This window comes from Atta colombica, unplaced genomic scaffold (genome assembly GCF_001594045.1).
Source record: "Atta colombica isolate Treedump-2 unplaced genomic scaffold, Acol1.0 scaffold207, whole genome shotgun sequence".
NCBI lineage: Eukaryota > Metazoa > Arthropoda > Insecta > Hymenoptera > Formicidae > Atta > Atta colombica.
In genome coordinates this window covers 1,241,094-1,264,173 of record NW_017259302.1, presented here as the reverse complement: position 1 = coordinate 1,264,173, position 23,080 = coordinate 1,241,094, and the positions used below count along the sequence as shown (strand labels likewise).

Genomic DNA, 23,080 nt, shown 5'->3' with positions numbered 1-23,080 from the left:
CTCTCTCTCTCTCTCTCTCTCTCTCTCTCTCTCTCTCTCTCTCTCTCTTTCTCTCTCTCTCAGCCTCCCCCGTTCTGCCTCCGTCTCGCTCCAATATTTTCTTTCTCTCAGCGCGATAAACCGAGCGCAAACGTCCTTGACGGTCGCTGTAGTGACGGTGGCAGCGCAACGCGGCGTTGCATGTCGTTGCGCTTGTGCGCAACTTCCACGCTCTTCTCTTCGCTATATCTTTCTCTTTCTCTTGTTATCTCTTTCTCTTTCTCTCTTAATGCACACCGCAAGTCACGAGCAACTCTCCACTTCACCATGCACGCGGTTGCTGCCGTGCGCACATTACGTCATCAACACCTTCACTTCGCTCGCGCTGTCCGAGCGCGACGACGCGATCTCTCGACTCTCGTCATTCCTCGGCCTGTGTTCGCGTCCCACCGGGACTTACAATTAGAATTAGCATCGTTAGTTTCGAGATCATTACTTGAATTTAATTTTCTCGTTAACTATTAAATTAAAGAGACTCATTGAAATTTAACTGCTCTCAATATCTCGTACTGTCATGATTTCTTGCCAAGTTCGCACACAAGTCACAATCGAAAAATTAAAAAATACTCTAAAATACATTTAAAAAGTCTAATGATTGAACTTTTCGCTTTATCTAATTTGCAAAAAAACTTAAATATGTTTTAAAATTCGTTTTTTTCTGTATGTATGCACTAAGAAAAATGATTTTTTATAGGAACAAATCAAAGGAAAGCAAATGTAATATTTGTTTAAAAATCGATCGATTTGTACGATTGCAAATTAATTTGTCAATGTAACAAATAATCCATAATATTGCTAGCAAATAAGAGGCTCGTATATATATATATATATATATATATATAAAAGACACTTGTAGGATCCCAAATCGTAAGAAATTGATCAATTCTAATCAAATATTCTCCCTACATTTGACTGTGCTTGGTCGATTTTCTATGACTTAAGACTCCACGATTATCTACGAATTCGATGTAAACGAGCCTAAAGTCTATCCAAAAGATAGCTTAGATTCTATATAGTTTGCTTCTGTTACTAATAATTGGTTGGTATAGCAAACTAACAGCAAACACAACAACAAAATTTGTTGTCACATATTTACCGATCACCGATTAAAGGTACTGATGGCTTGCAAAATTAACAAAATCCTTTCTCTCAATGTGATATTTTAATGTTTCTTTTATAACGTACTCTTAGATTTATTATTATAAGACAGAATAAAATGTTTGCTGCTTATTGTTTAAGAGAAAAGAAAATTGTATATCCCCCGTTTAACATTAACAAGAGCTATGTATATATAGAAATTAAAGCTTACAGCTTAACCGAAGCTACTTTCTCGGACATTACATTACCTGATTCTGAAAGCTTTATTAACTGCGGTGCAAAGTTACCGTCGTAGGTGTGTAATCCTATCTTGTGTGCTCCAGTTTCGTGTAAATTACAAATTGAATACGTGCGCAGAGACTTAACTCGAACGGAATAAGAGAATGATTTTATGGTAGCTTTGAATTGCACTGCATATCTGTTAGATCTATTGAATATTGCGAATTAATTCAGCGAAATTAATTTTATCTATTTTTATTTGTTTGATGACTGTCCCAAAATTTGTAACTAAAAATATTATCGCAAAATAGTTTTCGAAAAATTAAGTAAAAAAGATATTTGTAAATTTGTATTTAAAACAGTTTTCTTTTTAGATAATAATTTTTGAGATAATAGAGTTCAGATATGTCTAATTATAGACTATGTTGAGATGGTCACATATCCATGAGTAATCATATGTGATAGTATCAGTGATAGTATTAGTAAGCGCTCTTATGAACACGCACTTTAGCGTGTTTATTAATACTTATATGCGACCATCCATACAACATAGTCTATAATTAATATTCTTGAGGGTTCTACGAGTGCTTTCTATATAAAGATTATGCGTTTCGCGGGTTTTCTCCGTGTCCAGATCTTGGCATTCCAAGAATGAATCTGGACACGGAGAAAACCCGCGAAATATATAATCTTTATATAGTCTATAATTGATCATATTTAAAAGAACCTTATCTCAGAAATTATTGCTTAAAATAAAAATTTACAAATAATTTTTTTTACTTAATTTTTTGAAAATTTCCTTGCTAATAAGTATTTGGAGTCGTAAATTTTAGGACACCTTGTATATGCAGAATATTTCACAACTGGAGAAATCAATATATATTTTGAAATAAATTATTTGAAATAATAATAAGAAAAATCTAGAGAATTTTAAAAAATAAATTTTAGATAAAACAGATAATATATAAAATTTCTATTTTATAATGTCAGAGAAGAACACAATTTTTTTGCAATTCTTAAGTTTTGATAGGAAATACTTTTAGTAGAAAAATTAAAATATCTTTAAAACATTGCAAGCTCGTCGAAAGTTAAAAGTTTAGATAGATCTTCTTTAAGTAAAATTATCCGCAAAAGAGAGTGCAAATAATTAGATGCGACCCCGCTACTATACTTAAATGTCAACGATCGCGAACATTTAGAAATCTTCAGATATATTTTTTTACAAATTCCTCTTTTACGCAAGAAGACGCATACAGAACCACCACCGACTTGTGGACATCTAAAAAATTTATCATTGCTTCCTTACATTCTTTGGCTAACGATGAATGGCAGGATTGTTACGTCGGCGGTATAGCGCGTCCGAGAATAGATTAACCACCGCTTCGATTTAAAAGTACGACCAACACTATGACGTGAAAGTAACGATCTGATGTCGAGTCAATAACCTGCAATAACTGTTTGACCTAAAATTGTCTTTGGAACCCTGGAAGAGTTTTTCTTTTCCATGGGCAGTCTGAACTCACGACGCTCTGCCTATCGCGACAACTGTCTTTCGCCCGCTTTTAAATTGTTCCATTCTAAAATACATTAATGAGACGTAACTTAATCCAATTGTAGATTAAATTTAATATCGTTATATTATTTTGTATATGTCAGCATGTCGATAGCATGACTACAATTCGTTTCCGAGAATCTGATGTTCTATTCGCGTTATTCTTCCAAACGCAGTTTCCTTCCTGCGTCCTTTCCTCAATCATAAATATTCATTCTTACTTATTAGCTTTGACAATACACGGGAAGACTACCTGCCTTGGTATGAATATCATATGAGTAAAAATGAATACAAGCTTGCGTTCAGGAAAACCATAATTTTAACTCTTAGATAATTCAGATAATGATCTAACATGTATGAGATTTCGAGTAGCAATGTTACTTTGACATCTGAGGAAATACGTTCAAATATATGTAAAATACTCACAATGGATATTATGTAAAATAAAAACATACATAACGAAAATATTTAATGAAAGAAAAAGTCGGATTACATTCCACCGATTTTAATCTGCTTCAAACGGGAGCTGCTTCTATCTCGACTTCCATTGTGCTTCTGTGCTGAGAATTTCTACGGATGGGAGGCGATTCTATGTAGGATCTAGATACGGAAGTATATATCTCCGTTATAAATATAAATTCCTTTTCATTCGTACTGCACGTTTAATGACGTAATTTTAATATCAAACTTCTACAAGTAGAGTTTAATATCAAAGTAAATACTCGCTATCAAAGTATGTATTTCTAAGTTCAATCTACGTTTTATTCATACCACTCATTGCCTTACTATGTTAAACTCAACGCAAACTTTTCGTACGATATTGACATAGGGGATTTTTTTATCCATTATTTATCTAAATTTATGAGTATTATCCTGCAGACTATATTTTTCAGTATTCTTGACACTCTAGTGAATTGACGACACTTAATAATTTTTTGGGACAACTTTTATAATTTAAGAAATTATCATATTGAATATATATAAAATATAATATAAAATAATTTTTCATGTAAAATTGAAAATTGTTTTTCATATAATAAATATTAGTAAATCACATTAACATTTTATATTCATTAAATTCCATAGATATATTAATTTTAATATACTCTAGTTAAAGAAATTGTACAGAGGAATTATTATCGCTGTACGATGTTTTTCTGTATCTTGCTACTTTGTATTTTCTTTACAGTTTTTATTCGTCTTTAAAAATAACAAATAATCTAATCTAAATCTAATGTCTAATCTTATTTGATCATTTACGTCTACATATCTCATCTGTTTTTATACCTGTGTATAAAAGAATTAACCCATTTCTCCTATCACATGAAAAGACACGTTGAAACATCGATTCAACACTAATTATATCAAATTGATCGCTATCAAATGTTTCGATGTTAACTACATCCCACATATTCTACGGCTTCCGCTTAGGTCAAGTCGTCGTGATTGAAGAACTGCTCGAACAACAATATATAGGTAGCCGAAGGGAATCCGGAAAATACGGTATATAACGTAAAGTAGGACGACAACTCTTGTGCGCGGAAGGATGTATTTAGTCTATAGGTTACGAGAAGCAAATGGCTATAAGCTCTTATCTGACATCGACGTCTATAGTTCCACCATTTCTAGAAGCTGCTAGAACCGTCGAACGCGTACTTGTGCGCGCGAATTGTGAACGTGAGAAGAAAGGACGACGCTATTTGAGAATTGCAACAATTTCGAAGATAAAGAGCGCAAACAAGGCCGCGTAACGACTCGAAGTTGTCCTACTTATAGGCAGAAGTAATTGATCCGGTTATTACGTAAGACCCGGGATAGAGAAACGTTGTAACATTGTCTCTCGCAGTGCATAATATTCGCATCGTCTCTGAAAATTATTATAATGTAGTATATAATATTATAACGTAGTATTTGATTATTGTTTACTTGGGGGAGGGGGGGAGGGGGGAGGGAGGTACGTTCAAATTTAAGCATTCGAAAGTAAATAAAATTCGTCGTTTCTTTGCCAGGTATCTTTGCTCATAACTATAATTTCGATTCTAGGCCAAATTTAAAGGCTGGCATTACATAAATATGTTTGCAATAGCCATTTACAGTTAAATTAACCGAGTACATATTGTTACATAAGTATATTTTAAAGAAATTGAATACAATGAAAAAATTTTAAGAATTATCGTTTATTATTTTAGTTTTGGAAAATGGATAGAATTAAAATGATTATCGATTATTTTTTACGAACTGTTACATCCATTTTATATACCTGATAAGTTAAAAAGCATTTTAAGTTTCTTAGTGTCTTTATACTTTTCAAGAATTACAACAAGAACCAAACAAATCTCTGTTCGTTTATGCTATCAGTACAATTATCAATACAATTTTGGACTTCACGATAGTCAAAAAATTTGAAGTGCATCATGTCATGAAGATTTCTCTCAATATAAACATACGCGAATAATTCACATAGCGACACAAAATTTGCATAGAAAGAATTTTGCATGCGTAATATATATCGTGTTCAAGTACAGCCGAGCTCCTCTTCTGTCTAATTCTTTACAAGTACATTTCTTCAAAACAGTTTCGCAGAAACAGAATCGTAATTCTTGAAACGCGGGATATAAGCATTAAGAAACTTAAAACGCTTTTTAAGTCAGACTTTTTAATCAGACGTGCAAGATTGTGGCGCGCAGTTCGCAAAATTCGAAAAAAATAAAAAGATAACTAACTTTCAGCGATACCGGAAAATCGCGGAAGTCTCAGCGCACCGATCGATCGCGCAACACTACTCGTGGCCTACTCTCTCTTTCGGGCACCATCCGCGATCCCACGAGCGACGAGGAGTCCGTTCCGCGAAAGAGATAGGTAGGTAGGTAGATAGCTTTATTTATCACGCGCTCTAGGATAAGTCCTCTCAAGCGCTAAGATATATAACATTACCATAAACATAAAAGCGTAAAAAAACAAAAAATCAGTAAAAAGAAATAGTAACAAAAGAAAATAATAAAGAATGCGCGTGTGTGTGTGTGTGTGTGTGTGTGTGTGTGTGTGTGTGCGCGCGCGCGCGCGCGCGCGCATTCTTTATTACTTTCTTATATATTTATATATACATATATAGAGAGAAGGAGAGAGAGAGAGAGAGAGAGAGAGAGAGAGAGAGAGAGAGCCTTGCGCAAGTTGCGTTACGCACTGCGTGACATGCTCGCGAGAGGAAAATCGAGAGAACGATAAAAAGTGCGTGACGGTTAGGACAATGGAATGCAAAGCCGAGTTTGTTCAATTGCTACATTTAGAAAGAGCAACTATGTAATCATTGTAAGCTTTTGTAATATGATTTTTCCCTTTAAGACTTTATTGGATTTGAATGTATTTCCTTTACCAATCTTTGGTTAAATTAATTGATGATTAACTCACAAACTTGTGTTAATATGCAATTCAGTGAATCAGAATTTCTCCTCTCTCTCTTCGTTTTCTGAGATAAACAAACTGTGTTTACTGTTTAAATATTTTGGTACAAATTTATATATTAATTTATGTACATATCTGATTCTGTAAACCGCGCGTCGAAATTTTTTTCACACAAAAAAATAAAACCTGAAACAAAAATATCTAAAGGAAAAATATGTTTCAATGTATTAAAGTTGACATTCCAAACAAAAGAAAAAATAATTCAAGTATCGGATGTCCAAAAAATTTAGTTGTTTGTATTTTTATCATTTAGTTACAACAATTTCTATATGGTTTGCTATAAATATACAACTTTACAAATATTTTCTAAAAATGTCAAAGTATACGTAAAAATCATTTAATAATTTTTATATTTTATATTTAAAAAGTAAAAGTGATGAAAATTAATCATAGAATGATCGAACGTGTATAGTAAGAATATCCCAAAAAATTAAAGTATGTACTAAGGATTATGAAATTCTTGTCAACGTCGACTCTCATCGCGCGTGTTGCACTTTACCACTCATAAGTTTAAATCTCTTAATTTTGAAAAAAATATAATTCAATCTATTTTACAACTTAAAAAAGACTAGCATTGTAAATGTAAAAAAGTTTATATTTATTACCAGTCATAAATTTGTTTCAATAGTGTACGTACAAAAATAAAAGTTAGAGATGTATTTTCAATAAAATAATTATATTCGTAATGAATTGCGTGAATTTCATTTAAAAACTGTAGGATACTCCAAACTTATGAGCGGCAATATTTTATAATAAACAGAGATCGGATCTCTCTCTCGGGTGTTGCGACTCGTAAGCATATGTGGGTGCGCGGCGTCACACGGTTATACACGGTTATACACGCGGGGTACGCCGGGTACGCGGCGACGAGGACACCGCGGCCGCGGCCGCGGCCAGCCGGAGCGGAGTCCGCGGACTCCGCGAGGATCGCGAGTAGCGGGAGCGGGCGGTAGTAGAAGTAGGGGTGAACTCGTCGTTCGTTGGGTGGCGGGGGAGGGGGAGGGGGAGAGTGACGCCGCGCCGGAGTGCGTGCGCGCCAGCGCGCTCGGAGTCATACGCGTCGTTGTCAGTGTCAGTTGGTTCGCCGCGGCGACTGGTGGTGTCGCAGACGTGTTAAACTGAACCTCTTCGTTCTGGTCGGCACGTACGGTTTTTCCCTTTGCGCGCATCTTGCCCACGACCAAATAAAACGTAACGTTTTTTCACTGTTCCTCCGGCAAGCGCGCGCGAGAACGAAGCGGCGGCTCGCGAGTCGTGAACCGGCGGACGATCAGGGGGGGCGGAACAGAAACCCGGCTATACGCGAACTCTTTGGAGTTCTTGTTCACGAGCTTCGAAGCGGAGACCGACCTGCCCGTCGACGGAGACGGGCAGTGAGAGAGAGAGAGAGAGAGAGAGAGAGAGAGAGAGAGAGAGAGAGAGAAAGACACGTAACTGCAGATCTCTCATACGGAATTTACGCGAGAACGCGAAAGACGCCTCGGCAGTTCTCGTTCACGACTACGCAATTCGACTCCTGGTGGCGCGACGAGCTCGACCGGTTCGAGAACGACGCGTACGTTTCTCCACATTCAGCGAGCCCCTGTCCATACACATCGAGACATCGAGAAGAAGCGGCACGTTTATGTGCGCGGAGCCTCCGAACGGCGTTTATATGCAATTGAGAGGCGTTGATTAAGAAGCGAAATTCTCGGACCGAATGTTGATATCTCTGCATACTTGATGCTATATAACACCCTCCGATCTCACGAAAGATCAGTGAAACGTGCCGTGACGTAGTGTCCCGACGTCAACAAGGAGCAGAAGGCTTGTACGTATCGTAAGTATTCGAATTCTCATTAATTTCGTTCGCCATATGTTAACCCTCTCCTCGCGAAATCAACGAAACGGAATAGGAAGATTTGTAGAACCAGATTGAAGAGGCCGATTATCATCGATACCTCGAAAATAACAGCTAACTTTGCGGTGGTTTGTTTCAATTTGAGATATTTCATTTCTAATGTAGAGACTAACTTTATTCCAATGAAGATTAATTTCAATCTCATAGATTTAATGTATTCTTTACCCTTTTCTGATTCTTAGAACTCGAAAAAATAAGTTAAATCGTGATTAAAGTTAATCTACATTGATAGAAATTAAGGCCCAGTCCCACCAATGTAAGATTAATTTTAATCTCTTCACAATTCGCTCTTTTTCTTTTTCTAAGTCTAAGATTATTCTCGTTTCTATCAGTATATAACTTTAACTTCAATTCAACTTACCCTTCATCTTTTTCTAATTCTTAAAATTAGAAAAAGACGAAGTTAAACCGAGTTAAACCGAAATTAAAATTAAACTACATTGGTAAGAGGGACAGAAATGAGCAGGAAAAAGTAAACAGTAAGTTAAATCGAGTTTAGTCTTACATTGATGGAACCAGACCTTAATGTCCATTTCATTGAAAAGGTGGAAGAGGACCTAAAGCGGAATCATTTCTGTGTAATGGCATTTAGTGAAAACTTGGAAAAGTCGTTCAGGGATTTCAAACGACTTTGCAATTCGGAGTTGCTCCTATCACTCGCGATTTTCTTCTCGAGTTCTTCGGCACGAAAAACCCACCGCCCGCATCTGTGCTTACACATTTCCATTTGTTCTATTCGTGCGGGCGATCGCGCTCTTTCTAGAACGTCGCGATCCGCGCGCGCACGCGCGCGACCTTTCGCGAATCTTCTCCTACCTCTCTCGATTCTCGTCAGAGTTCAGACGGAACTTTTTGCGCGCCGAGAATCTCTGCATGTCGATGCACCCTCGAGAAAACGTGGAAGGGTAGATGCATCGGTCGAGGAATTCTTCACGCGACAGCAATACGTGATGTTAATTAAATACTAGTCAATAAGAATAGACTGCGTACTCCTATAAAGTTGTCACTGTCAGTTTAGAAAGAACGAGGTAGCTTAAATTATTATATATCGCTCTGTCTCTCTCTCTCTCTCTCTCTCTCTTTCTCTTTCCCTTTTTTATAATTCGTTTGTTTTTTATTTTCATTTTTTTTAATTCTTATCTTTATATTTCTTTATTTCTTTATAGATATTTATTTTGTGTTGCCATCTTTTCTCTTTATCTTCTTTTTATGTACTTGTCATTTTTATATTCTTAAGAGGTTTGCTATCGAGTATTAATAAACGCTTTTATCTATTTTTCTCTCATGAAAGTGTTAAGTTGGAGAGAGATACTGATATGATCCAATGTCGCGTTTTTATATTTTTAAACCAAGCACAGACATTTGCTGAGATTAAAGAATGCACAGTCTATTCTTCTAAGTCGATTCCCTCCCAAGTATCATCCGTGATCAGCATTTATATTGAATGTTGCTTCAAACGGCGAATGTATTATGGCGAATGGACAAGATCGAGATATCGAAACTGACAAGATCGTTAGTGGATTAATTCAGATAAATGATGATTTTATCTAGCGATTATGCGATTAATTATAAATTGTATTTGTGTATGATTTTTTATAAATGATATTTTTCAAGAGATCATATTTACTTGATTTTATCTAAGCGACGGAAGTTGATTCAATGGCTGTTCGATGATGGCTATCGATCATTCACCGGTGCGTCTATTCGAGACATTGTGTGCGAAAACAACTCATTCTTCCTCGTTCTTCTGGCATAATTATAGGATAGTAGTTCATTTTGCGCAATTCACTTTCACTTTGCAATTTAAATTACTTTGACTACTACGTTTCTCAAATACGTTGAAGAAACTGATTAATCGTTTAAAACAAAGAATAGGATAATGCACATTTTAATATCTTGAATGTACACCAAATTCTAATAAAACCAATATAAAAAAGAATTTATTTCTTTCAGATATATCTCGATATAGTAAATTAAGTAAACCCTAATACATATAAAGAGTCTTCGTCAGTCTTTGTATCAAAAAAATTACCATATTGTGTGTTTGAAAAAATTATCATATTGTGGTATAATTTAATATAATAAAGTAAAATAATTTGGAATATAATTTTTTTAATCGATCGTAAATAAACTAAAAAATATGTCTATTTATTCAGTAATCTAATATCATGAATAAAATTTCGAAATTTTATTGAAGATTTAGAAAGTATTTGTCTAAGATTAAAATCCTTGTAAAAATAGCACACAACTCATTTTCATAACATCTGGTTATTTTTCTGAGATCTATTTAAAGGGTACAACTCATAAATAAATACTCGATGTACATACGAGGAATACCATTTATGCTTAATCTCTTAAGAATGCAGCGTTATAATTAATTAGTAGAATAGATAGAATAATTAATGTTTGTGAGTGGAATAGATATTGAAACTCTCCGGATATACGCTTTTAATTCGCATCTCGATTCAACGCTACAATGTAGAGTGAGGAAATTGAATTACAAGTGCCGCGCAATTATGTCATTGTGTACACGTGATACTCCGAGGAATCGACTGTTTTGCGGGAATAGATTAGTAGTCAAGGTCAGAATATCTAACTTGCAACAAATCGAGACGTACACTCATGTATATACGCATATACATGTACAATTCACGCGCGTGCACGCGCACACAACGTACGTTGGATCGTCGGCGCAAATGCCTTAATATACGTACGTTAATTCATCCGTTACGTGCGATCGCGCGCGAGTGGTGTATTAAAAGCCGCCGCGGACTTGTTTACCGTGTCTTTAACGAGCACTCTCGGCAATATGGTGAAATAATTATTACGTTGCGACGCGAAAAAGGGAAAGGGGGCTGGGTATCGGGATTACGCAAAACAGATCGGAGGCGTTCATCGAATTGTCTGATTTATTTCCATGCCAAGTGAAAACGATACATCGATTCATTAAAAAAAAAATGTATAATATACGTTTATGCGTTTCTGCAAAATATCCATTTGCTCCATGCGTAATGAAGAGCCAGCGACGAAGCCTTAATGATATTAACGCGCGCGCGAAAAATATTTCTCTTAAAGAAATTGTGTTATAAATGCTGCACTCTCGACAATGCAATGAACATGTATTTTTCGCGTATACGGGAAGTTCTGTGACTTAACATTCAGGCTGAATCGTCTGTACAAAGTGACTAATGACAACTTGGCAAACAAGCTCCGCGATCTTAGCATTAGTACGGATTAAATTACATTGTGCTGCATTTCCGCTTCTCGAGACAGAGAGGGAGAAAGAGAGAGAGGGGGGGGGGGGGGGTGGGAAGGGAAACGACTGAAGACGATTTTTACAAATTTACAAAATCGACAATCATTTTTCATTTTGTCTTTCGATCGCGGCAGATTAGGTACAAATAATGTCCTGTGAAAGCGATCGAACGAGAAAGCATTCTTGAAGAAATCGATTTATTCAGTACGTCATGTGTTACTCGAAACAATCTCCAAAATATACCAGAAATATCCGAAATTCTATCCGCATATCTAAGTAATGATATCACCAAACGTATGTCGAGCTAAAGATAGACTTAGGCCAAGGGGTTTTCCCCCTTTTTTTTTTCTTTTCCTTTTTCTCCTCTTTTTCTTTCTTCGCGAACGGCACGAGTGGAATAATTCGCGCAGAGAAATTATTGCGCCAGACAGTTTCGCGCACTCGAACGGCCCGTTGTCGCTCTCGTCGCCTGCGATCTTTCCTCAATCGTTTTAACATTGTTCGCACGAAGATAGATAATCCGCTGATTTATGTCAGTCGTTTAAGAGAGGTGTCAATGGAATCTTAAGCAGATTTGCCAAGACCCTAATACGATGCGATGCGTGTGCGAAATAATGCTCGCACACCCGCGTCGTTACGCCGTTGTTGATTACGTAGTCAACAGGTTGTTTTTTTTGCTCGCTTAAGATAAAAAGCTCGTTTAACTCAAGTGATACACGTTTATTCCTTAGCAAGTGTGCGATTGATTACCTATGGAGCTCCGTACAACTGTGCTAATATCACCGCGAATAACATCGTGAAAACTTGTTTATCTTAATTATTGTCAGCGTATTAGGATTGTAATTAATACTGAGATAGTTTAATTGATTGCAAGGGATAAGAAGTTGGGAGAAACAATATTTTGGAGATATTGCATAAAAATTATTTTACGTACGAAATACGAAATTTTTGCGTCTCTAGATTAACTCATAGGTTAATCACTAATCTATCGGAAAATACTTTTCCAAGTTGTATCTTTTATATTATTTATATTGTAGTGAGAATATCTCTACTATCGTGAAATACTTTAGTAAATAAATTTTTTAAATAGATAAAATAACTATTTTTTAAATAAAAATTCAGATTGTAAGTCAACAGCGAGAAAACATAACAAAAATTTTTGCAAATTGTATTTGAATAGAAATATTTTTCAATAAAACAACATTTGCAATTGCTAGAATAGATTTATAAAATATAACATAAACTATTTTCTTCTTTTGAAGTGAAATTAAATCACATTTATTTCTATATATTATTAATTTCATTATTAGTTTGTCATAGCTATTTTTTAGCTTGTTTTGTTTTTGGTTAAGCTAAAATTAATTTCCAGATATATGGTTATTTATTAATTAATGAAACAAAAAGAGTTTTCGGTATAAATCGATTTTAATAATAATAATAATAATAATAATATTTTATAAGTTGATTTTAACTGCTGTTTTATTGACATATATTTCTATAATAATATATTTTGCAAAAATTTTTATTGTGTATTTTCTTATTTCTAAGATCATAATCTGAGAGCAGTGATGAGTAAATAAGAGCTTTAAGGAGAATTTAATTGAAATATATACATGCCTTTTATGATCGTTATCTAAATTAGACAGTTAGACAGTTTCTATGAATCCACACGTCATCGAAACGAGATCATTTAGAAAATTTTTAATTTTTCGAGAAACAAATCAGTCCGATAATGTCGCGATAATTGGCGTTGCTAATGCGCAAATAAATTAACTCTCTCGATGAATTATGCACAACATTGAAATATCTTCACTTAAATATACACATTCTATTTCGAATCAACCACAAATGAAGTGCATTTATCCCCTGAATATTGAAACGTTGAATGTATCGCAAATGCGTCACAGTCATGTATCGTTATTGTGTTGTCGCATTCATATTTGTTGCGACTCAGTATTTGATGAGCAAACGCATCCGCGGAACTGGCTTTATTCCGTTGTGCTGTACATATATGATTCCTATATTAAAGAGCGATAGCGAGATACCGATGTGTTACGTATGCGACGGAAAGAGAGAGAAAAAAACGAGAGAAAGAAAAAGAGGAAGAAAGATAGGACGTGCACGTGCGTCGAGAGATCGTGTTATAATCTCTCCGTTGAATTTTTTGATCCCGCATCCTTTCACTCACCCGGCAGCCACTTCCTCCTTTCTTCGCGAATCTCCTCGCGGAATCGCAATATGATGCATTCCTGACGTTTTCCTGACCCGGCTTCTCACCCGAATTTCCGGTCGAAGATATCAGCCACGGCACGTGGCTCGCAAGCGTAACGACACATGTACGACACGCATCGTATCTGTGTTATCGCTTTGTACTTGGATACCTTTCACTCAATCGATCCACCCAATTTCTATCTTCCGGTATATCGACAATCATCTCGCCATGCGACGTAACGACGCCCTGCAACGCGACTCGTCGTAATATCGATTTTTTTTTTCGTCGACACAATGGAGTCGTCTATTTGGAACGTGTTCGCTAGTCGACTATGCATAGTAATCTTCATAGTAATCACTTAAACGACCCGATCCCGCCTTTCACTCCCGCGAGTACTTCCTCCTTTCTTTCGGATTTTTTCACACTTCGCCATTCTCCGCTGCAAAATTTTTTTTTTTTGAATTTCCGGTATACGTTAATCAATTAAATTACAACGCCCATAAATGTAGTTCGCTGAACTTCTGTGTTGGAGTGTCTTTATTCATCGGACAACTTTTAAAAGTAAATATGACAGTACATATTTGTTTCTTGAACTCATATTTTCTCACGATATTGCGATGTAAGCAGACGGATTTTTTTTAGCTTCTATTTGATTTTAATTTATTGTAATGTTTTCACGTTCATAGACTTATAATGCAATATTGGAACTTGCAACACTGTCATTTCCTTACATTTTGCTGATTAATGCCAATTAATGCTAGTTTTAGCATAATTCTTGTTTTGCTCTTTCGCTTTTTCTGCTTTTCTCGGTATCCGAATACCTCTTTTGGAACTTGATAAATTTTATCTTACGTGTCGGTTAAGTGATTCTAAATGTACTGATACAATAGTAACCAAGAGTTTATTGCGATATTAAACTTTACATCCCACTCTTTTTCTCACTTTTTCTTTCTCGTTATATCTCGCATCTTTATCAAGGAGGAATCTCGAATGAGATTTATATCGTATTTCGCGCCGTACTTCACCGACGAGATGGAAGACAACCGCGTAAAAATCCCGAAAGAGAACCGACGTCTGCACCCAATGACGTTTTCTTTCGAAGGCTCGCCAAAATCGCATACCTGTCGTGTATTCGTCGTTTTGTAACGTCAAAGGTCAAGAGAGGTTTGCTAATATTTTTACAGACGGACAACTTTACGACTAGCGCATCTCCGCGCGATGATCATGCAGTATTTTATTCATATGCTTACACTGTAAATTCACATAATTCGATGTTTACGTTCGTATGTCGTTTTTATTTGCCCATCAATTTCTCGCGTGCATCCGCGCGTGGAGCTACATTTTTATAACAGCGATTATCTCGAGAATCACGCGCGCTAACCGGCTGTTTCCTCGCTCAATCACTAATCGCACTTCGAACTTTCGAAACGGACTTCGCACTTGAATTTTATCGGTGTTATTGTAATTAGATACGTGACGTTTAAACGTGATGCGTAATGGAAACCTCACTATTAATCGTTGACAACAATGTTTCATACAACATGTGTGCCGTTCTTCCATTCTATTTTTTCGATCTAAATTAATTTTATCTAAATTATATAATATTAAATCCAAGAGAAATCCTAATTTTCAATCGAAGCAGATTTTAGTCCTTAAATATTTCTGATTCTGCAAACAGCGCAATTCACACAAAGAAATATTTCAGCACTAACAAGCAAGATCTACTTTAACCGATAAAAATAGGATTTTTCTTATTCAATAAAATTTATTTTTATCGGTCCATTTCAAATTGTATAATTGTAATTAAATGAAATAACTAATTATGAGGAGATCAGTGAAATTTTTATAAAATAGAATTTAAATCCGGGTCGAATCTGGGTTAAACAAGAAGGAAAGGGTAAAAATCTGGGACGCCTTTATGTATCGTCTTTTACATATATCATTTTACGTCTCGTGCGACCGAGATTCAGTAGCTGCAGTATCTTCCCCGCGATTCTCTTATTCATAATTCCAACGTCCGTTATTCATCATTATTAATAGATCAGCCATGCCGCCGGCGCGCGTAACCTTTCTCCTGCATATTAAGCTTAATAAATCCAACTCGGCAGGCGACAATGCTTACGGCGAATGTTCCAGAACGGCCGATTACATTACGCCAAACAATGGTGCGAAACGTTCGTTTGATCAAGCGGGTCATTTGTTGCTATACGCCGCGCTATGCCGCGCGGCTATACATATATTGACGTAGGCGTAATAAGTTATGTTTCTCGAAAATATCAGCCGCGATCTGTGATTGTGCAACGGCTCTATTTGCAACACGTGCCGCGACGCCGATTCCCCGTGACTGGATGTCATCGCTTTTATTATCCTCGCGAATACTTTCGTCCCATATCTGCACTGAGAAAAAAAAATAGTCAATTTTAATAAATATTTAGTTGAAGTACTGCCAACTAAACATTTATTTGTCATAAATAAATATCTGTTATTCATTAAATAGAATAATTGTTAAATCAAATTAATGTTTCTTGTATCAAATAAATATATCTTTGTATTTAATAAATATTTATTAAAATTGACTATATTTTGTCTCAGTGTGTGAATCCGCGCGCGAGTATACACTGTAAATTAAAATAAGCAAGTATTTTTTAGCGACCTCTTTGAGAAGATGAGTGAAATTCCTGCTGAAGCCGAATACGATTTAGCATTAAGCTGCATCTACAATGAGATTTTTAGTTTTAACTTTAAGTTTTAAGCTTTAAGCCATAAGAAATTGATCAATCATAATCGATTGTTCTTCTCACATTCAATTCACGTTGTGATTGATCAATTTCTTACAACTCAAGGCTTAGAAGCTTTTTTACGCCTTAAAATCTCATTGTAGGCGCTGCTTTAGAGATATGAATTGTAATGACAATCGTATTGTAATGACGTATTGATATTATAGGACTTGGAAAGAAAATGTCAAATAAAATTGCGCGCCGACTGATATATTGAGATGTACACTAAAAAAGCAATTTTGCTGAAAAATTTGGCTAGATACAAATTTAAAAATAATTTTAGTGGATCATTAAAATATATAACTTTACAGGAATCTTAAGCATAATGAGTAATGCTGCAAAATATTTTGATATTTTAGCAACCAATTTTATCGTCCTACACACCTAATTGTTTTGAAGGTCCAGCAAAATTATTTTTCAGACCTGTATCTAACTAAATTTTTAAATTCTTCAACGCAAAATTGCTCTTTCAGTGTACTATCTTTAATAAAATTGTTATTGTATTGCATAGATTATTAATTGGACAAGAGGAATTCCTGGATATTCTCTGCTCGCAAGTAATATATTAATCTCGACTCTGTTGTTTTTGATCATTCTCCCGTTAGTCTTCTTCCTGAATTGTGTTTACATTTTATTCTGATAATCCGCTTCCAAGCAATTTATACATGATGTCTTCTAACTTGTCGAAGGTCAAATTTTGGAATTCATATGATTGAATATTGAGTGAAGCGACAGTTATAATAAATTCATAGCCTAAAGAAAATTACGTAATATCAGACGTTGTATTTGAATATTGCAAATTTATAGCTATGTATAAGAGACGGTCAGTGTGATGATAAATGCTTTGAAGCATTCTTTGGTTGGTAGTCAAATGCTTCGAAGCATTTCAAAATGAGATTAACCGCACCCATAAATACGTGCCGCTATAAAACCAAATCATTTTAAATTACCAATATTATTCCGGTATTCAAGGTGCTGCATTAAATTCCTGTTGAAATGTTGCGAACTAACCGGAAAGTCAAAAACATTTTCGAAACTGAGAACTCGATTTGCCAGAAGTAAAAGTTGTGTTTTAATATTCATTAGCTGAATCGAAACTGATACATTCTTCAGTTGTATTAATTATTAAAAAGAATATATATCGAATCATCATAGAGGTATTAAGCACAATAAACGAGTTCGCTGAACTGTAGAGCTCGATGAAAGTGGAATAAGGATAGAGGACGATGTGGTTATAAAGGGTTAATTCTTTCTAGGTCGTTCCGCTGTGCGATGTAAGACGTATTCGCTACTGTATATTTACCGTGGTAAACCCACGTTCGCATTGTTGCAAAACGGGCGCGCGTGCGCATGTCTTCCTTGACATTAAAATGTGCACTTACATGCGTTCCATCGTGAAAGCGTAATATCCTCCCGCCCACTGTTCCCTTTCTTCTTTCCTGATCATCTTCTCTAATTCTATCTTTCTTCTTCCTCTTTATCGTTCATAATCGCTATACAATGTGGGCGGCAACGAGTCAAGTGCGCCCTTTGGCGTTATGAAAATTATTCCATTATTTGATGACATTGTCAAATTACATAAATAAACATCTACAGATTTAATTATTTTTATATTTAGTATACATTAGTTAGGAAAAAATCAGTCGTGTTAAATTTAATACATTTCATATATCTTGAACTGTCCACCTAATTTTTTGTATTAATTTAACATAAATAAATCTGTTACAACACAAATATTATGTAAAGATTAATAAACAGCGTAAACTTTTGAAAAACAAATTTTACAATAATATTTCTTCAGTAAAATGAACTTTTATATTATTTGTTTACTTACTTATAAATTGTGTTATTTTAACACTAAGAAATATTAAATATCAATTTACATGTAAATTATTCAAATAGCATAATAACAGATTGAATTAATATTCGTGTTAAAAGGGAAAATACAAAAATCTAAGTAAGAATCGATTTTAACATAAATAAAACTTTTACTATGTAGGATCAGAAGCAAAAAGAAATAAAGAATGATATACATTGTAAAAATTTAATACTACATAATAAAATTGCGTACGACAAACATATCGCGGAATATTGATATGAAAGTGTATTATAAAATAACATTATAAATAATATCAAATAATTATATCTTATCGATATCAAATGCAATACAATATGCTGCGTCTACTTAAATCAAACGCGTTGCCTAATTTTGCATTCTTCTTTCACCATTCTCGTGCTCCAAACGTGCTCTTTCATGTTTTTTTTTCGCACGACTCCGTAACTGATTCGTGTCCTCTCATTCTTTTGTATATTGTGCATTCGCCGATAAAATACTTGGCTTATACTACAAAAAGAATGCACCACGCTCAAGTTACGTTGACCGATGCATTTTTCTGACGATGTCTTTTTATCCCTTCAGGCAAAGGACTGTTGAACAATTTAACGTTGATTTATTATCTGCAAAGCTCGTTCTCGTAAGTTTTTAATTTAAAGCTTAATTACCTAAAGCTATTTAAGACTGCACATTTGGAAATTGTAAAAATGCCAATTAAAATTCTGGAAAAATTGTCCCCCAAGTTGTATGGAAGATCGATCTCTGGCGATCGTCCCAGGGCACCATGCACATATTTATCATGACACTTATTATCGATTCGTCCATTTTGATGCATTGCTCACCAGTACAATGTCATATATTGCGGCATTTTTTTATCTTGTCCACGATCTTCACGATCGAATATTATTAATGATATACCTTGTAATACTTCTTGTTTACGATCGCATGCGCATCGTTTTTCTTTCACTCTTGCGATATTACATGTTTTAATGCGTTACACCGATGATCTGTCTTATTTTTCATGGTCGAATCTCTTCGCTGACCATTAGGCCAAATGTGGCTACGAGTATCATTATGCATACACTGACAAAAAAAGTTGCTGTTTCAACAAAAATATTAGTTGATTCAACTAAATGTAGCGGTCACGGACTATCAAACAAATATTTGTTAATTCAACTAGATATTTGTTAATTCAAACAAATAACATGTTTTAAATTACAAGATTTTGTTAATCTAAATATATAAATTATAATATTTGAACTAATAATTATTATACGAATAAAAAAATGCATTTAATCGTGTTAACAACTTTTTTTCTCAGTGTATGCATTTCGTCAGTATTTATTTTCTTCTATTAATCACGCGTGTGATATTCTTATTCATTTCTGTTGACTTTTTTCGTTTCCTGGAGACCTAGTCGTTTATTATTTGATCAATCGCACCTCCTTGTTTTATGTCCATTTTATATCGATTGTTCTATCTGTTGTTCTTTGTTATCTTTTATTACTCTGAAAACTTTATTTTTTGATTCTTTTTTTCTTAGTGTCAATGAAGCTGATTGCCTCCATGCATTACTTGAAACAAGGCGTCATAACCGGTTCAAACGAAATACTTTCACAAAGTGATGCCAAAACCTTGAGTTAATAAAACATGTTGATTAATAAAATAATTATAGTGAAGTGTTGTTATTCCTTGACTTTAATTAGTTTGAACTTTTATGATATTTGATTAAACTATATACTTGAATTAAATTGGCCCAATTTGGTTTCCGTCTAAAAAAAAAATATCCATAGGAATGTGCATGTGTGTGTGCGCGCGCGCGCGCGCGCGTGTGTGTGCGTGTGCGTGTTCGTGTGTGTATTTGTTTATTTTGACATTTCTCGGAAGAGATTATATCTAAAGTATTTTGAATGCCATTAATTGAAGCATTGAAATTAGAATTGTTTATTATGCAATATTAACGTGATATTAAATACCTCCTGACACAATTGTAAAATAATCATGATGGATATTGTTGTTGACATCGAGCATATTTTCTGATGAATATCCGCAATACCTGCGATTGTACGAGATTTTTATCGGGAGATTTTTGTAACGAATAATTAGCCAACTGTCTAATTTTATAACAGAGTTCATTTAGCCATTATATTATTACTTGGTGTAGTCTTGGTGTAAATATTACATTACTTCCATATAATCCTTATTTTACTTGACATTTACAGCTACAGTTTCTTATCTATATGTCGCATGCAATTCAACTCTACTCAAGACACAAGCATTCATGCATGCAAATTGCGTCTCACCATAATTAACATTCATGCTATGGGAGTAATTAATTCTGTACACGCGATCCTTAGGATCAACATGTCGCGTTATTCAACGTCATATTCTTCAAAAGGTTTTGTTTCTTTCAAGTCTTTCCCGTTAAGTTTGATTCGAATCTTTCCTAGCGCAAGTTGACTTCAACTCATCTATTGATTTATTTTATTTAATTTGTTGTTGCTAAGTTAAAGGCTCTACTTTTTTAATTTGCAAGAAGAAGTTAATTTCACATCGTGCTGGAAGGCAATTTTTTTGTAGTTAAATTTAAATTTTAATATAATTCTCTATTTTAAATAAAGAATTCTCTGTTTCAATTATATATTTGATATAATTCTATTATTCTGTTGTATTTGATCAATGTGTACATAATTATGATGTATATCAGCGAAATATTATTAGTATCTTTCACAGATCATGCACATTAATGTATTGTAGTTTGACGGAAAATTAACTGTAGCAATTGTAGTCATGCCAATCGAAAGCAAATACATAGCTTTCGTGATCAGTTTCCGGCAGACATTTTCACTTTGACTGTAGTGAATGTCTCTCGCGAAATCAATCTTCAGAAGCGATAGAAAGCTAGAACTTTTCGAACTATTGTCTTTCGGCATTTCACCTCGTTACATTTGTACACGCTATGTATATAAAGTGACTTCGCGTCATCATATAATTTTGTTACAATAGATTCTTGGAATGAGTCCAAAATGTCGAGGTTAAATAATAACTGAATGAAAGGTGTTCAAAACTGGTAAATCAAGTTAACGAAGGTCGTTTGTTGAAGAGTATTTTAATTTCTCATTTTTCATACATCATATGTCACAATGAAGACACACATAAAAACAATTATGATTTATTATTGAAATGAATCTGATTTTATTTTGATTAATTTGAAAGAAACATTATTTGCATAATATATATGATCGTAAACATCAATATAGTGCGGCAGAAATTTATGCTATCATTTAAAACTTTAAATCATGATTACATTAATCTCTCTGTTTCTAAATCGGCAAATCTACAATATAATGGTCCGATATATAATCGGCGAAGTAAGACGTAAGTTGTGCGTGTGTAAACGTTGGGCGTTCAAAACGGGTGACGGCCGTCTAAGGTAAAAGTGCATAATTAATGTCCGTCTAAATACGGCGTCTGAACCGAAAGACTTTACCTCGGACGCGCCTTCGTTGTGCAGCCAATTAGAGGCCGGCGAATGTCGAGCGTGGCGAAAAACGGCCCCGAAAGTGGTCAGGTTGAATTGCGTTACCGCAAATATCTTTTCTTCTCGTTTTTTTCTGTTCCGCCCATACCTCTTCTCTTTCTTTCCTCGATTCTCTCCTGTCACTTCGCGCGCTTTCCTGTCTTATATCTTCTTTCTCGATCGACTCTCTACCCGGCCTTGATGCTTATTTTTCTTTACCATCACGATTTCGCCATCGACGGCGATCACGTATCTCACGCATGTAAAACATGTCTCCTCCGCACATTTATGCATTTCTTCTTTTTTTCTCGCTCTCTCATTCTTTCTTCTTTTCGTAATGCAGAATTGGAGCGTGCAATGTTGCACGGTCGGTGGAAGCCAGCTCTAAAATTATATGAAAGACAGACGTAAGAAAACTTTCTTACGAAGCTGAAATTGACACTTCGCGTAACTTAAACATATGTTCTACTATAAGAACCATAGTCGAACGTCGAAGTTATATTGCTTCGAACAATTTTAAACGTACAAAAGTACAGCACAATCTTTGCGATTTAAATTATCAAGACATCAAAATTGTAAACTTTAAAAGCACTATTATTAGTACATAAGTTCCTATTATTAATGTTTCAACAATATATTAACTTTAATAAAGAATACACAATTACGTCCGGATGTGTGTAGATAATATTAAATTTATTAATATAACAGCGTGCTATTACTCATAACATATTATTACGGCGTTTGTCGTATCGAAATGTCAGCATGCGTTAAAAGGTAATGTATAATATACATAATATATAATGTATTAATTCTGCAAAATTACATATTCCAAGACGATATTACATAATAGATATAGTGCACAAAATCAGGACTCTACAACTACTTAAAATTCGACAAATCAGCTTTTACGACTTTGGATAATGTAAAGTACAATTATGCTAAAGACGCAACTTACGATTTCCAGATATGTACATATCTGATGGATTTTAAGGACGTTCTCCAACTGCAGTTGTGCTCAACCTAATGAGCACATTAATGCTCATCATTATGGAAATTTTTATGAAAATTTATTTCACTTTTATATAGTGTAAGATATTTCATAAGTGTTAATATGTTTATACAAGTTTTTTTATACAATTAAATTGTCTCCCATCTTCGCTACTGCCGCCGGAAGGGCAGTAAAATAGCAACTTATTGTGTTACTTACTTTG

General features: G+C 34.7%; 1 protein-coding gene across 4 annotated transcripts in view; it reads left to right on the top strand.

The window, feature by feature from the left end:
• Positions 1–23,080, top strand: part of LOC108687557 (protein FAM46C) — a 130,400-nt gene that overhangs the window by 62,121 nt on the left and 45,199 nt on the right. The window contains exon 1 of one of the 4 annotated variants that reach the window (XM_018193394.1): positions 7,456–8,180. The exons of 2 other annotated variants lie outside the window; for them this stretch is intronic. The gene's annotated coding sequence lies outside the window, so the exon portion shown is untranslated. Of the gene's footprint in view, positions 1–7,455; positions 8,190–23,080 lie in introns of those variants that run through there. One more of the 4 variants, XM_018193393.1, reaches the window with a different exon arrangement.